At 38.3% G+C, this 8030-nt stretch overlaps 1 non-coding gene across 1 annotated transcript; it reads right to left on the minus strand.

Annotated features, from left to right (window-relative positions):
* Positions 1-7169: 7169 nt before the first annotated feature.
* On the minus strand, positions 7170-7307 carry LOC112315073 (U4 spliceosomal RNA). The gene has a single exon (XR_002975841.2). It is a non-coding gene; the product is annotated as a U4 spliceosomal RNA (small nuclear RNA).
* Between the last annotated feature and the right edge of the window lie 723 nt (positions 7308-8030).

Below are 8030 nucleotides of genomic sequence, written 5' to 3' on the forward strand. Positions count from 1 at the left end.
AGACCCAAATTAAGATTTTTGCAAATTGCAGGTAAACTAAAGAAAGAGTCTTAAACACATTTAAGTGTTCTTATCCTTTGAGCAATTCAATGTTCAGAAATAAAATCAGTGTATGCCCTGGCTGGTGTGGCTCAGTTGGTTAGAGAGTGATCCTGTATACCAAAAGGTTGGGAGTTTGATTCCCGGTCAGGGCACATAAGTAACTTGTGGGTTCTTTCCCCCGTTGGGGCACATATGGGAGGCAATCAAACAATGTTTCTCTCTCTCCCAACCCCTCTCTCTCTCCCCTCCCCTATTCTCTTTCTAAAGTTAATAAACATATTTAAAACAGTTTCAAATAAAAAAGAAATAATCAGTATACAAATTTTATTAAGATATTCATAAATAGTGGTTTTAAAAAATTAAGAATGAAAACTATCTGATTTTCCCAAAACAGTGGGTGTAGATAATTCAATTAAATTATACTGAATATTTAAAGAACATGCAAATTTCAATACATTATTTGGAAAAGAAGGCAGAACTTTTAGAAGGATTATTTCATATATATATGTATATATATATATATATATATATATATATATATACACACACACAAATATATATGAAAACTTCATTTTGCTATATTGTTAGGTTATTATAACAGACATATTATAAAAATGGTTTTTGTCCTAATGAAAAAAATTAAAATTGAGATAAAATGATACTTAAAAAAAATACTTCCTAGGGATTAAGAAAGTTACATGGCAGAAATAAGCACTCTCCTCCCCCTGCTTGTCCAACACTACCACGACCACTACCTCCTCCTCCGCCTTCTTTTGTTCAAAGGCTAATACGCTTTGTATGTTTCCAGATGAAATTCTGGCTCACTGCTGTCCATCATCTGACAATAATCCCTTTGGGCTCTTAGGTTACAGATTTATTTTCTTCAAATGTATTATATTACCGTTCTTGGAATTAAAATTAGAATCATTACATGAGAACCGCCCTGGGTTCCCAAAGACAAGGGACTGATACATTCGCAGGCACTGGTAGACTTCTTTGAACTCCCGTCCAAACCTCCCCAAACAGTTTGAGCTTTTATCTCCTGTTTCTTCAGTTTTCAATACCAACTTTTTTGTTCTGGCCCCCTATTTGAGGTAATATCTGATTTTCTGTGAATTAAAAATATTATTACTTGGCAGGATTTTCACTGACTGTTTGTTTACTTTGCAGTCACAAATTTATACATTTTCAAATTTCCAAATATTTTACATGTCATTTTGATAGTATTTGAGTAAGTCCAATAAACTTTCCCATCTTCTCTTTTTTTTCTATCAAAACCAACTTCATCTAATTAGTGCTCCTATCTTTTTTATAGTGTGTGTGAAATTTTTACTCCAATTTAAATAAAAATTAATAATTCTTCTTCCTTTGGAATTTCTTTTATTTGATGTTTCCTTATTCCATTTAGTCCCCTTTCCTGTCTTTTGACTAGTTTATTATTTTCTTTTCTCTTACCCACTAACACTTTTTCATTCTTTTCTCTATAAAGCAATGTTTTAAAAACAATTATCAACAATAGAAAAAAGAGGCCATGCAGATATGCACATGTTCATCCATCTTTTTAAAGAACTGTAGTGACTCCTATGGATCAAAGACTTCTTCCAACAAACATTCTATACTTTCTTTTCCATTTGAACTTCATTAATCTTGTTGGAGAAGTGTATTCTATTAACCATGCAGAGAGAGAGGTAACATTTGACCTGTGTCTTAATGGAAAGCAAAAGTTTGAAGAAGCAGGGAATAGAGAAAAACACACTCATGGACTATAATGAAGCAAGACAGTTTAAAAGTGTGGATTTGATTAGTGGAAGATAATGTTTAAAGAGTACACACAGTGTTGATGGGAATGCAGATTGGTGCAACCACCGTGGAAAGCAGTATGGAGATACCTCAAACAATTAAAAATGGATCTGCCTTTTGTCCCAATGATCCCACTTCTGACAATGTACCCAAAGGAACCCAAAACACTAATTTGAAAGAAAATATGCACCCCTATGTTCATTGCAGCATTATTTACAATCACCAAGATATGGAAGCAGCCCAAGTGTCCATTAGTAGATGAGTGGATAAAACAACCGTGAAACATTTACACAATGGAATACTACTTAGTTGTAAAAAAGAAGAAAATTTTACTCTTTGAGACAGTATGGACAGACCTGGAGAACATTATGCTAAGTGAAATAAGCCAGTCAGAGAAAGACAAATACCATATGATTTCACTCATATGTGAAATCTAATGAACAAACTGAACAAACAAACAAATTAGAAGCAGACTCATAGATGGAGAGCAGGATGACAGCTAAGGGAGGGGGGTGGTTAGGGGGTGAAGGGATTGAGCAAAAAGGAAAAAGGACTCATGGACATGGATAACAGTGTGGTTTTGGCAGGGTAGGGGATATAAGGGGACTAAATGGTAATGGAAAAAATATATTAAAAAATGTCATGGAACCTACCCTTGAAGATTCATAAACTCCAAGATAAATAGTTTTATATTGATAATATAGAAAATCAAAAGAGAAAGCCATTGGGAGTATAGGGCTATAGTCTTCAGTGTATTTTCTTACACTAGTAATTAGTAATGTAAGTTGGAGTTGAGTATTCTAAAGAACCAGAACCAATTTTAGGTGTACATTTAACTGTGCCTAAAGATTGTATCTGTATATCCTCTGAAAATGACACTAACAAAGACAGCTAAACTCTGTTTGCTTTTTTAAAATACACACACACACACATTTCATTTTGAGAGGGGGAAGGGAGGGAGAAAGAAAGGGAGAGAAACATTGATGTAAGAAACAAACATCACTCAGTTGCCTCTTGCAGGCACCCTAACTGGGAACCAAACCTGCAACCCAGGCATGTGTCCTGACCAGGAATCAAACCAGTGACCAATTTGTCACTGTTCACGTCAATTTAAGTAACTACCATGCCCTCTGCCCCTTGGGGAAGGGAGAGAGAGGCATGAAATATGCCCCAGTCATTGTGGAGAAGTATTGACTACAGAACATGGTACAGGCATTTCTAGATGTGAGGTCTGATGGATAGCTCCCTATATAAGAGTTTGAGAGAGTCATATTATCAGGTGCCTGGAAAAAAAAGGGGTGTCCTCTCAGTTTTTACTGGCCTCAGAAGAACACAGAAAGAAATCCAAGCACTTCCTATGGCTCCATATGTTGGGAAATTTAGGATGACAAGTGGCAGGAACCTGTGTAGAAACCGTGTGTCTACTGGGCTAAACAAAGGGACACAACCCAGGAAATAGACTGCAGCGTGTACTGACCTGGCTTTGACACAGACACCAGAGGCAGCTCACTGCCCCTTTGGAGGGAGGATGGTTCTCCAGCAACAGAGGAGGCTATTATTCCAGGAAGGATCTTGTTCCATGCAATGGGGGACTACAAAGCAACCATGGCCTCCAGTAGGACAAAGAATCAGAAAGAACTGGAGCAAGCCAGAGACACTGTTCAGAATTGACATGCTACAGCCTTTTAGCAGGGTCTTCTGTTCCTCCCTGATGGTGTACAAGAAGGTGGGCCCGAAAAGGGAGGGTCTAAAGGGAGGAGAGAAGGGAGATGTACTAGAGCAAGCAGAGGAATTGTGTGAGGAACAAACCATGCCTCTCCTCTCTACCACAATTCAAGCCACTGTATCCACAGCTAAGGCTGTCCTGGCCGGGGAGGAGTGAGCGTGGCGGAGTTGGGGGGAGAAGTCAAACTTGAAATTGAGTCTGAGGCTGATCTTATAAGATGAACAGGATTGAGTCTTAAATAGTAACTGAGAATGTCTTAAACCAAAAATGGCTGGGAAGTTAACAAATGTGACCAAGATTTCATTACAGAGAAGTGAAACTGCCACCATGGCCCAACTGGGGGAAGTTGAGATTAAAACTCTCAATCAACTGACTAACACTACATTAAAGTGAATTGGAAAAGGCACTTCCACTCCTCACTCCGCAGCTTAAGAAGAGTGTGATGGCTTTGAAGTGGCTACTTATTTGTTTCATCTCCAAATCAGACCATAACTATGCCAATTTGTTTTAAAATCTTAGTATTAACTAAGGTCTACTCTTGAGTATAGCATGAGTGGTTAAAACGTATGAGCTTCAGAATCAGAAGCTCTTGGGATGGGATTCTGTTAGTAGCCAAAGTCATTTTCGTCTGCTACAGCATCCGTTTTTTCATCTGAAGAAGTGGAGATAATTATACTTACTTTGGATGGGTGATATAAATACTGACTAGAATAACTTATTAAGAACAGTCTTTAGCAAGCACTCCATACATATTATCACTGTTGATATAAATATAACAATTCTCTGCCTTTTTATCTGGATGGCAGTTAGATCTTGATAAAATCCAATTACTGTCAACACACTAACCTCTGTGCTTTGTTCCAGGTAAAGGTGCCAAGGCCACACTGGCCCGTATCTATAATGGTGCCCTGTAACAGTGCTGATGGACAACAAATCTTGCTGAGATGCTAAGAAAGAATAAAATACTGGAAGTGCTTGCTAGCGGACTGACACTGTCAGGGGAGATCATTACTTCAACTAATCATTGTTTGTTTATGATTCAAGATGTGGATAAAGGAGTATATAGTACTCTTCTAGTACCTACATGGTTCTTTCCTTCAAGAGTTTTTCTTCCTTTTCCCCTCGTTTGATTTGTTCTCAATTTTAATTTAGTTCCATATATGTGGAGCTCTGCCAATGTTAGGAGGACTGAAACTTGATCTACTTACAAATATTTGTTTATAAAACTCTAGTGTTTTTCCAAGTCAGTATTTAGTGTACTTCTGCCCTCCCTCCCCCAGCCTCCCCCTCCATCAGCCTGGGGAAACAGCAGTTATCCTCAACTCTCTAACTAGGCTATTGACACAGCAGGAAAAATATTTGATATGCAAATATCCCGAATCTCAAAAACTGGGGGAAAATATAAATTAGAATAATTTGAAAAAATACTCAGAAAAATTTTGGCAAAGAATTTCTGTGTCTATAATAAAAACCCCTCCCAGGAATTAACTCTTTTGCCCCCTCACCTTATTCCCTATTCTTCTAACGGTCACTTCTTTATTCTTTTTCCCCTAGATGAAGTTGTAAAAAACTCCTACTCTGTTTCACATTAACAGCCCCCTAACACTTAACTCTCATGGTCTCAATCAAAGTTAGTGTCTTTGATTTTGCTGAATACCTGAACTGCCATAGTTGATTTTTAGGAATATTCTTACCTATCATCTCTTCCCACTCCAATGTGTTCAAAATAATACTGCCTATAGGATAATTTCTGTTTTCAGAATATCTATTTCTAACATCTCTAATATCACCCCATCACCACCACCAAAACACACACACAAACCATTTCTCCCTGGGGCAAACTGAGATTAAGTCACAACCACAGATGCCGTGGACAAACCCCAAAGTGTTCTTGAAAATGGAACATAAAGAAAAATGTGAAAAACAGAAGTTGGAGAGGAGAAGGAGGAAGAAAACTGAGGCATATACTTAAAAGAACAAAGTGAAGAGCTGAGAGCGGTGAGAGTTGTGTTTAAGTTTGCCCCAGGAGCCAATCTGCTCCATTAGTTGCTTTAATTCTTTTGCTCAAGATAAGCTGATTATAGAACCTTTCAGAATTCCCATTATGGTTCATTTACTCCTGCTTTGAACTCCCTTCATTTCAATTTCAACTAAAAATTATCCCTTACTATCACTTTAATTTGCCAAAATTTCACTTCCAATCAGTTCTATTCATTCCATTTAGGACAGGTTGATTACACACAAATGATATACTGAGATGACGGTGGCCATCTTTAAGTAAGACTGTCTAAGACAAAGCCCCTAATAGCTCATCATTTAAAAAAATAAATGATTTTTTCCCTAAAATATATATATCTATTCTTGTCATAACATAGTGTGCTCCAATACCCAAGAGTATTAGGTTAGAATATTGGTCTAGCATTATCTAGACCAGTCAGAGCTGATCTGATGGAAGACAGACTGAACTTCAAAGGCCAGTCACTCTAAGGCCAGTCCTCTTAGACAGACAGTGAGTGAGGACGGGAAAGACCTGCGAGAGTCAGAGCAGAGATGGAAGCAATGTTTTCACACTGCTATAAAGCACGTGCAGTCGTCGAAGCTTGTACCACTAGAAGCATTCCAAAAACAGCAACAACCATTCACTGAATTCCTTCTATTCTCCATGAACCTTAAAAATACACACTGGATTCAAACAACCTCGCTGTGAGGTAAGTACTAAAATCATCATGGACATTTTTTTTTTGCACCTCCTTAGCATCTATTTCCCCTTTTGGGAAGAAGCTCCAAATTTTGATTGGGGATGCATTCACTCACTGTGCTCAGTCCATCTGTTTGGATGGAGTGCTGTCTTCAGCTCCAGGAAGCAGAGCATGAGACCAAATCCAGCTATGCTAAACACTCCTTGCCTGGACACAGAAAGTGGTTGGGGGTGTGCATGTCTTGGGAGAGCAGAACAGTGCTCTCTAGTGATCTTTAATCTGAAAGGTTACAGATCGAAGCTGCTAGAAATGGCCTGCCACCCCGGGGTGGGGTGGGGGATTAGGGGAGCATTAGGAGAATGGAGCCAACACAAAGCAAAGGGGGCCGAGATATGAGTGAAAGAAACAGAATTAACTGAGTCTCCGTGACATCATTTGGGCACTGGATGAAATTGAATCCTAAATTTATTCCAACACGTTAAATTTTTAGTCACTTGAACCAATCCATTCTCCCTTCATTTTCTTAAGTCTGACTGTATTGGGTTTTCTGTATCTTGCAATAGAAAGAATCTTAATTGATAGGCATGATTTTATACATAAGAAAACTAAGGCTCAGAAAATGTTATATTTGCTCAAGGGCGTACAGTAAGGAGCAGACCTGGATTTTTAACCCAAATTTCTTTCACTCAAAAGACCATATTCTTCAATACAGCATGAGGCATGAAGGCACAGGTGTCCTTTTGAGGGGTATGGCTAATTTATCGAGTCAGCTGGGCCTGGCTATAGTGCCCAGCTGCTTGGTTAAACACTACTACTAGATGTTGATGTGAAGGTATTTGGTAGATGTGATTAACATTTACAATAGTTGTAAATAGTAAAGCAGATTATCTTCCATAATGGGTATACATGGGCCTCATCCAATCAGTTGAAGGCCTTTAGAGCAAAAACTAAGGTTTCTTGGAGAAAAAGGAATCTTCAATTAGCAATAATCATGCCTGGGATAAGCCCCATTGGCTATGATACTGCCACTGCACAAAGCTAGAGAAAAAGGAATTTTGTCTCAGAACTATAATGTAGAAATCCTGCCTGCATTTCCAACCTGCCCTACAGATTTGGACTTGCCAGTCCCTATAACCGTGTAAGCTAATTACTTTAAAACCTCTCTCCCTCTCCCCCATGACTTGTGCGAAGAGTAACTGAACACCGTTAGATAATGTGGGAAAAAAACACTAAAGAAAATATATTTCCCTCCCTCAACAGGTCATTTCCTTCCTGACCTTTCAGAATAAGGCCTGAAGGACAGAGTTCCATGATTAAGTCATAAAAATATAATTTCTATCAAGTGCCTAGTGAAAATTTGTGTTTTTTTAAGTGAAAAAAGTTTGTGGATTTTTCAAAATAATGCATGTCAAATTCCCTGTATGGTACTTTTAAAAATTCAGACTAACTTTGAAAATAAAAGGCAACCAAGCAGCATTCATTTGGACAGGTGCGAGATTTTCACATTCTTTCAAAGAGTTCAATTGCAGTTAGGTGCAGGGATAGAGTCTGGAAGGAGAACTGACTGATTTTAGCTTGATTCACACTTGAGTTCTCTTATCATTTTTTCCTGTATTCGTAGCACCCACTGAAAAACTGCAGCATTGTTCAATATAACACAGAGGGTAACTGAACCATCAGCTTGGCTTCCCGCTGCAACTGTGCTGACGCTTGCTAAAATGCCCAAACCGAATGGGATAAATAATTCAGTTTCCCTGAAAGAG

This window comes from Desmodus rotundus, chromosome 1 (genome assembly GCF_022682495.2).
Source record: "Desmodus rotundus isolate HL8 chromosome 1, HLdesRot8A.1, whole genome shotgun sequence".
NCBI lineage: Eukaryota > Metazoa > Chordata > Mammalia > Chiroptera > Phyllostomidae > Desmodus > Desmodus rotundus.